This window comes from Cryptomeria japonica, chromosome 11 (assembly GCF_030272615.1).
Source record: "Cryptomeria japonica chromosome 11, Sugi_1.0, whole genome shotgun sequence".
NCBI classification, from domain to species: Eukaryota; Viridiplantae; Streptophyta; class Pinopsida; order Cupressales; family Cupressaceae; genus Cryptomeria; species Cryptomeria japonica.
The window spans coordinates 669405048-669412026 of NC_081415.1; the positions used below are offsets into that span (position 1 = coordinate 669405048).

At 36.3% G+C, this 6979-nt stretch overlaps 1 long non-coding RNA gene across 1 annotated transcript; it reads right to left on the minus strand.

The window, feature by feature from the left end:
• Positions 1-5647: 5647 nt before the first annotated feature.
• Positions 5648-6099, minus strand: LOC131859788 (uncharacterized). Its single transcript, XR_009359363.1, has 3 exons — positions 6022-6099; positions 5819-5890; positions 5648-5711 (listed from the first exon to the last, which is right to left on the minus strand). It is a non-coding gene; the product is annotated as an uncharacterized LOC131859788 (long non-coding RNA).
• Positions 6100-6979: the final 880 nt, after the last annotated feature.

Sequence of the window (6979 nt, forward strand, 5' to 3'; positions counted from 1 at the left end):
TTAGAGGAACCTAACAATAATTCTCTTTGGGCATTCTCGGGTAGACTACCACGCAAAGACAAGGTTGTTGTAGATGCACTAAAAACATTAATTGAAAATTTTTGTCATGACAACACAAGAGTATCTCCCAACCAAAGAGATGTTGTTAGAAGGCGAATTGGGTCTAAAAATCGTGAGCCACATGCGAAACACTATTTGGATATGACTCAAACTAAATTTTATGAAAGATTCCTTCAAAAGTTTCCTCAAATAAAAATTTCTCAAAGATTTTTTGAAATGACAAAACCTTTTTATATTAAGATTAATCATGTACGCACCACGTGTTGTTGTACAATGCATATTGAATTTTCCATACATTATGATATTTTTCATCATATTTGTTCTACTTTCCACACTAACGATGTTTTATAGGAATGTAATATACAAGCACCTCCTAAGTCTGCAAGAGAATTTATTTCAAGTGTGTTATGTAATAAACATGATGGTTGCATTTATTATAAGATGCCTTGTTTGGAAGGTTCTTGTGCTATATGTGGTGGTTTGCAACATTTACCAAGATGCATACATTTGGAGAGCACACATGAAATTGGTACGAAACTAGTTTCTTTTGGAAAATACAAGACAATCACATATGGAGTTAAAGATGGAAAAGATTTGGAGAGATGTGAGCTAGTGAAAAAGGATATATGTGTAGCTCAATTTATGAAAATGTTTCAAGAGAAACTAGTTTATGAGTACATAATGCATACACATAGAGCTCGATGGTTAGATGAGCAATTCAAGTTGTCTAAGGACACATTTCCTCTTGGCACCATTGTCTCTATCATTGATTTCGCTGAAAATTATACACTACAACCTCAAAATGAAGTGCAATCCATGTATTATCATGCTACACAAGTTTCTATTTTTGTACACATAGCATTCATGCATGGAGATGATAGCACAGAGGAGGATAGAAAGGTTGTAAGAGAGTATCACTTCTTCATAAGTGATGATCGTACTCAATCATCGGAGTTTGTACAAGGATGCTTTAAAGTTTTCTATGATAGTTTAAGGGAAAGGAACATACGATACAGCCGACACTTAATATGGTCAGATAATTGCACCACACAATTCAAGAATGCAAGGATGTTTTATTGAATAACAAGGATGCATGTGACAAGTGGTGTACAACATTTTTGGAATTTCCCTAAGGCTAGACATGGTAAGGGAGAGCACAATGGTGTAGGAGCATGTGTGAAAAGAGCCCTAGCCAAGGAAGAATTGAAGTACGAAGGTGGTGCTGAGTTGGTAGATGTAGAAACAATTGTGCGATGGTGTAAGTCTATGATGGGTCTAGGTAATCCAGGTATGTCATTGGTTCGTAGATATTTTTGGTTGATTACTGAATCTAACATTGAAAACTATCTAGATTGTTGTACAGTTGCAGGATCGAGTGACATGCACTCATTTATGAGTTCAAATTCAAGTTCACTGGTAATTTATACGAGATAAATGGTATGTTTTTGCTCTTCATGCATGTATTGTTTGTGGAAAGAATGTGAATCAGAAGAGTGGGTTGACAAATGGTCTTGTAGACCATTGGTTCCCATTGATTCATATCAAATTCCCAAAGCACTACAATTGAGCCAGATGGAGACATCAGTGGATTTTGACCATGTATCCGACCTAGTGGATTCAGGTGATTTTTTGAGTGAATTTTTTTGCAAGTATTCTTTTTGGTTCATTCTGTTGTACATCATACTTTATTTTTGGTATTAATTAACACTTTATAAAATGTAGGTCATGTGTATGCAGTTGTTGCAGAAGAGAACAATTAAGAAGGAATAGAGTACTATTTGTGTCGTTGTGTTGAGCCTAAAAGAAAATTGACAACCAAAATCATTGACAGAGAGGGTATTGAGTACCCAATAGGGTTTGTTTTCATGACAGGAACATGGCTTCAGAGATACCCTATCAAGAATTCTGATGTTTGGTTGTTCGAGGACTTTGAAACACATAGACATATTCTTCATTTCTCTAGCCTTGTTGTTGCAACAAATATTCATTTGATGAAGTATCATGGTAGACCTCATAACAAGATTTTATGGAAAGTTCATGAATCTGACCACGAGGCAATACTTGACACAATACGAGTTAGAGCCGATCCTGAAGGCTCACTTGATTGATTCTACGGTTCAAAGTAGAATGATTTTGAGAATTTTGTATAAATCATTGACGAATTGTTCTATATTCATTTTTTGTATACATAAATGCCCATGAGCTGATTTTTACATGTTAGGGGCATAATTTTGTATATTTAAGTGGCAATGAGCTGATTTGTACATATGTACATGCTAAATTTTGTATATTAAAATGATGATGAGCTAAATCGCACATATTGTAATGCCAGATTTTGTATAAAAACCCATGAGATGATTTGTATATTAAAATGGCAATGAGCTGAATCGCATATATTGTAATGCCAAATTTTGTATAAAAGCCCATGAGATTATTTGTAAGACAATTTTTTGTATAATCAAATAGCTAAGAGCTGATTTGACCATATTTAGAGGGAAATTATTGAATAATATATGATAATGTTTTGTGACTATTTTGTGTGTCAATGTTTTGTGCTATGTTTTGAGTATATGTGATGTGTCCCTAGTCAATCATAAGAATTATTGATTCTTGTATAATCATGGATAATTATTTGAGTCATTATTGGGTCATAGGGGTGATAGATTGAGACTAGATACAATTTGAGCAAAAATTGTCATTGTTGTCAAAAAAATTGTCAAAAAATTGTCAAGCAACTTCTGCATTGTGACGGTAGGGTATGACTCTCGACATTTTGGTGCTTTGAGATGCACAAAAGGGGCATGCCTAGCGTAAATATTCCCACCCAGACATGCTCATGATGTCGGTTTGTGCACATGAGGAACAGAATCAATTCTAGCCAATCTTGCAACTTTTCCTTGCAAGCAACTGACAGTTTTTTTAGCAGGCCAGAAAATGCTACTAATTAAAATGGCTCTGATTCATTGTAAGCCAAGATAGGCCATTGTAGAGGAGCCTCATGCAACCCCACAGGATCAAACAGATCGACTGTATGTGTCATGGATTGGAAGGAACAGTTCATCAAATTTTGACAATTTTTTAGACTCAGGGCACTTGAGAGATCTCACCGGTAGGGTATTACTCTCGACGTTCTGGTACTTTGGGATGCATGATAGGGGAATTCCTAGCATAAACATGCCCACCTGGATGTGCTCGTGATGTCAGTTTGTGTACACAAGGAACAAAATCAATTATAGCCAATCTTGCAACTTTTCCTTGCAAACAACTGACGATTTTTTGAGCAGGTGAAAAAATGCTACTAATTGAAAATGGCTCCGAGTCATCAAAAATTGAGATAAGCCATTATAGAGGAACCTCACATGACCCCAAGGGATCAAACAGATCGACTGTATGTGTCGTTGATTGAAAGAAATAGTTCGTCAAATTGTGACAATTTTTTGGACTCAAGGCACTTGAGAGATCTCACCGGTAGGGTATGACTCTCGATGTTCTGGTGCTTTGGGATGCATGACAGGGGCATGCCTAGTGTAAACATACCCACCCAAATGTGCTTGCAATGTCCGTTTGTGCACATGAGGAACATAATCAATTGTAGCCAATCTTGCAACTTTTCCTTGCAAGAAACTAATGGTTTTTTGAGCAGGCGAAAAAATGCTACTAATTGAAAATGGCTCCGAGTCATCGAAAACCAAGATAGGCCATTGTAGAGGAGCCTCACGCAACCCCATGAGATCAAATAGATCAACTGGATGTGTAATGGATTGGAAGAAATAGTCCGTCAAATTTTGACAAATTTTTGGACTCAGGGCACTTGAGAGATCTCACTGGTAGGGTATGACTCTCGACATTCTGGTGCTTTGGGATGCACGATAGGGGCATTTCTAGCATAAACATACCCACCCAGATGTGCTCATGACATTTTTTTGTGCACACAAGGAACAAAATCAATTCTAGCCAATCTTGCAACTTTTCCTTGCAAGCAACTGATGGTGTTTTGAGCAGGCGAAAAAATGCTACTAATTGAAAATGGCTTTGAGTCGTCGAAAACCGAGATAGGCCATTGTAGAGGAGCCTCACGCGACCCCATGAGATCAAATAGATCGACCATATGTGTCATGGATTGGAAGAAATAGTTCATCAAATTTTGACAATTTTTTGACTCAGGGCACTTGAGAGATCACACCGGTAGGGTATGACTCTCGACGTTCTGGTGCTTTGGGATGCATGAAAAGGGCATGCCTTGGTGCTTTGGGATGCACAAAAGGGGCATTCCTAGCATAAACCTGCCCACTCGGACGCGCTCGTGAGGTCGGTTTGTGCACACGAGGAACAAAATTTGACCATTGCGAGCATGAGGGTGCTCTCGCACCAAACACGTTGTTGTTTAAATTCATATTATCGATTTTTGTTGTTTATATTCATATTATTAATTACATATGCAATTATTCATTTCAATTTATAAAAGGGTAGCCACCAAATACAACAAATACACATTAATGAACTGAATACAAGGAGTTTTGTAGAGTTAATTCAACATTGTAGAAATTTTATCAAATCATATTCCACGATTGCAATGCTTTATATTATATATTTTTGTTGTTTATATTCATATTGTTGATTACATATGCAAATATTCATTTAAATTTATAAAGGACAACCATAAAATACAACGAATACAAAATAATGAACTCATTACACATTTATTGGATCGAATATCGATATTTATATATATAAAAAAAGGCATGTCTACCAAGTCAATACAAGTATTACAAAAATGTGGCATATGCCATATCCAAATTGATATACAATAAAAATGTAGAATATATCTACATGTATTGGTCATTCTATGACCAAAACTAACACTATATGATCCTAAACTTTTGGTGGATCATCAAAATCAAGCCTCTTCGGCGTAGTACGCGGCTCTGTAGATGGCTGCAAAACCACAATTCAAAAGCCAAGTTAGAATTATTTTGTAGAAAATAGTTCACAATTAACATCATAACTATGCATTTAACTTTAATTCCTTTGCAATTGAAATATAGATTACCTCATCGGCTGATCTAGGGGCTAATGTCTTCACTCTCCTCTCCTTGTCACTCTTAGGAGTTTTCTTGAAGACATACTTAAATTGATCCACGTTATGGCCATACCGCGAAGGAGTCTATTGTAGATTAAATGTACAATTAATATAATGTACTAACATAAATATATCAAAAACACTTAAAAGCTATAATATAGAGAACAATGGCGTACCTGTGCCTGAGATGCTTCTCCAATGGACTGAGGATGGCTCACCATCGATGTAGAAATGGATGCTATTACCTATACAAAAAATGTACAAAGATTAAATACAATTAATATAATGATAAGTATTGAAGGTTGAAAACAATTAATTTTACATATCAAACAAAAGTGTACTAGATCCTGAGATGCTTCTCCAGTGCAAGGAGGAGGGTTCGCCATTGACAAAATAGGTATGGATATTTCCTGTATGAAAAAATTATAAGATTATAATATATCACAAGTTCACATGTACGCGTGCATATAATCATGAAATCAAGAAAATAAAGTAGAGATACATACCTCTTCCCTCTCTTGATCCGCTGGTGAATCAGGTGCATTCAACATATCCAAAAGCTCAATGGCCGCTGTACATGTAAAATAGACAAAAAACACTAATCAATCTACAAACCCCAACTAATAATTGATTTCAACATTTTCAAACAATTGTACAACTAAAAATGTGTTCAATTACCTTCTTCACATGTTTTGGCATCTTCGAGGAATTCTTTTTCTTAGGACGAGCCCTAGATGCGGAGGGGGTACCCTAAAAACACAAAATTAACATGAGATATTAGTACAGATAATAAATTAAACATAATTATAAAAATCTAAAATGAAATGACTTGCATATTCCATCAAAACAATACATAAAAAGAATTGTACAAAATATCATACCGTATAGCCTTGTAGGCCAAAATCGATCACTGAGAGCATGATGTCATCAATCTGGGACATTTCATCCCCTATCAACACCTACAAACTAAAAATTAGACCAAGCATTAAAGATAGTTAGTATATCTTGTATTTTTTTGAATTCAAAGTGTACTATTTTATTTTAACATGTTACAAAATTTATACCTCAGGCACCGAAGTTGCAGTTGTGGTAACTGGGGGAGGTGTATGGGATACCGCTGCTACATCCTGAAATGCATATTATTTGTCTCAATTTAAATTGATGTATAAATGAAAATTCATTTATGTAATTACAAAATTAAAGTGACTGATAAATAAAATGTTATGAATTCAAATCAACACACCTGTGTCTATGGCTCATGGGCAAACACCATGTCCATCAACTCATCTGTCAGCGCGACATCCTCAATGGTGTGAGCCTGACATCTACAACCGCAAATCATGCATAGATGATATGAGTATCCATCTGCACCGGCTGCATCATCTATCCCTGAGCATATCCCTGAGCAACTGACACACATATGCTCGATGGGCTCTCTGTTGCCCTCTAACGGCTCATCATCCAATACAATAGGGTGTGCTAATGATGTCCCATTTTGGATGTTGGCACTAGTCAATGTTGTGGCTGCCTGAAGAGTCTGTAGCTCCATCAACTCTTTCAGCTCTAATGGGACAACCTGATGCACCTTGGGTTTGGGTGCTAGGGGGCGGTGACTCTCCGTGACTAATCACCTATGGGCTCCAGGTCTATCTTGGGTAGAGCCACCACCTCTACCATGAAACTCTCTCATGTAAAAATAATTTGGGTGCACATTGAGCACAAACTCATAATATATTTTTCTCAAAAAATATAATGGCACCTCATGATTATTACAAGGTGGATCATCAAAGACCATCCACCACCTCTACCAAAAAAAATTCTTCATCTGCACATTGGTAC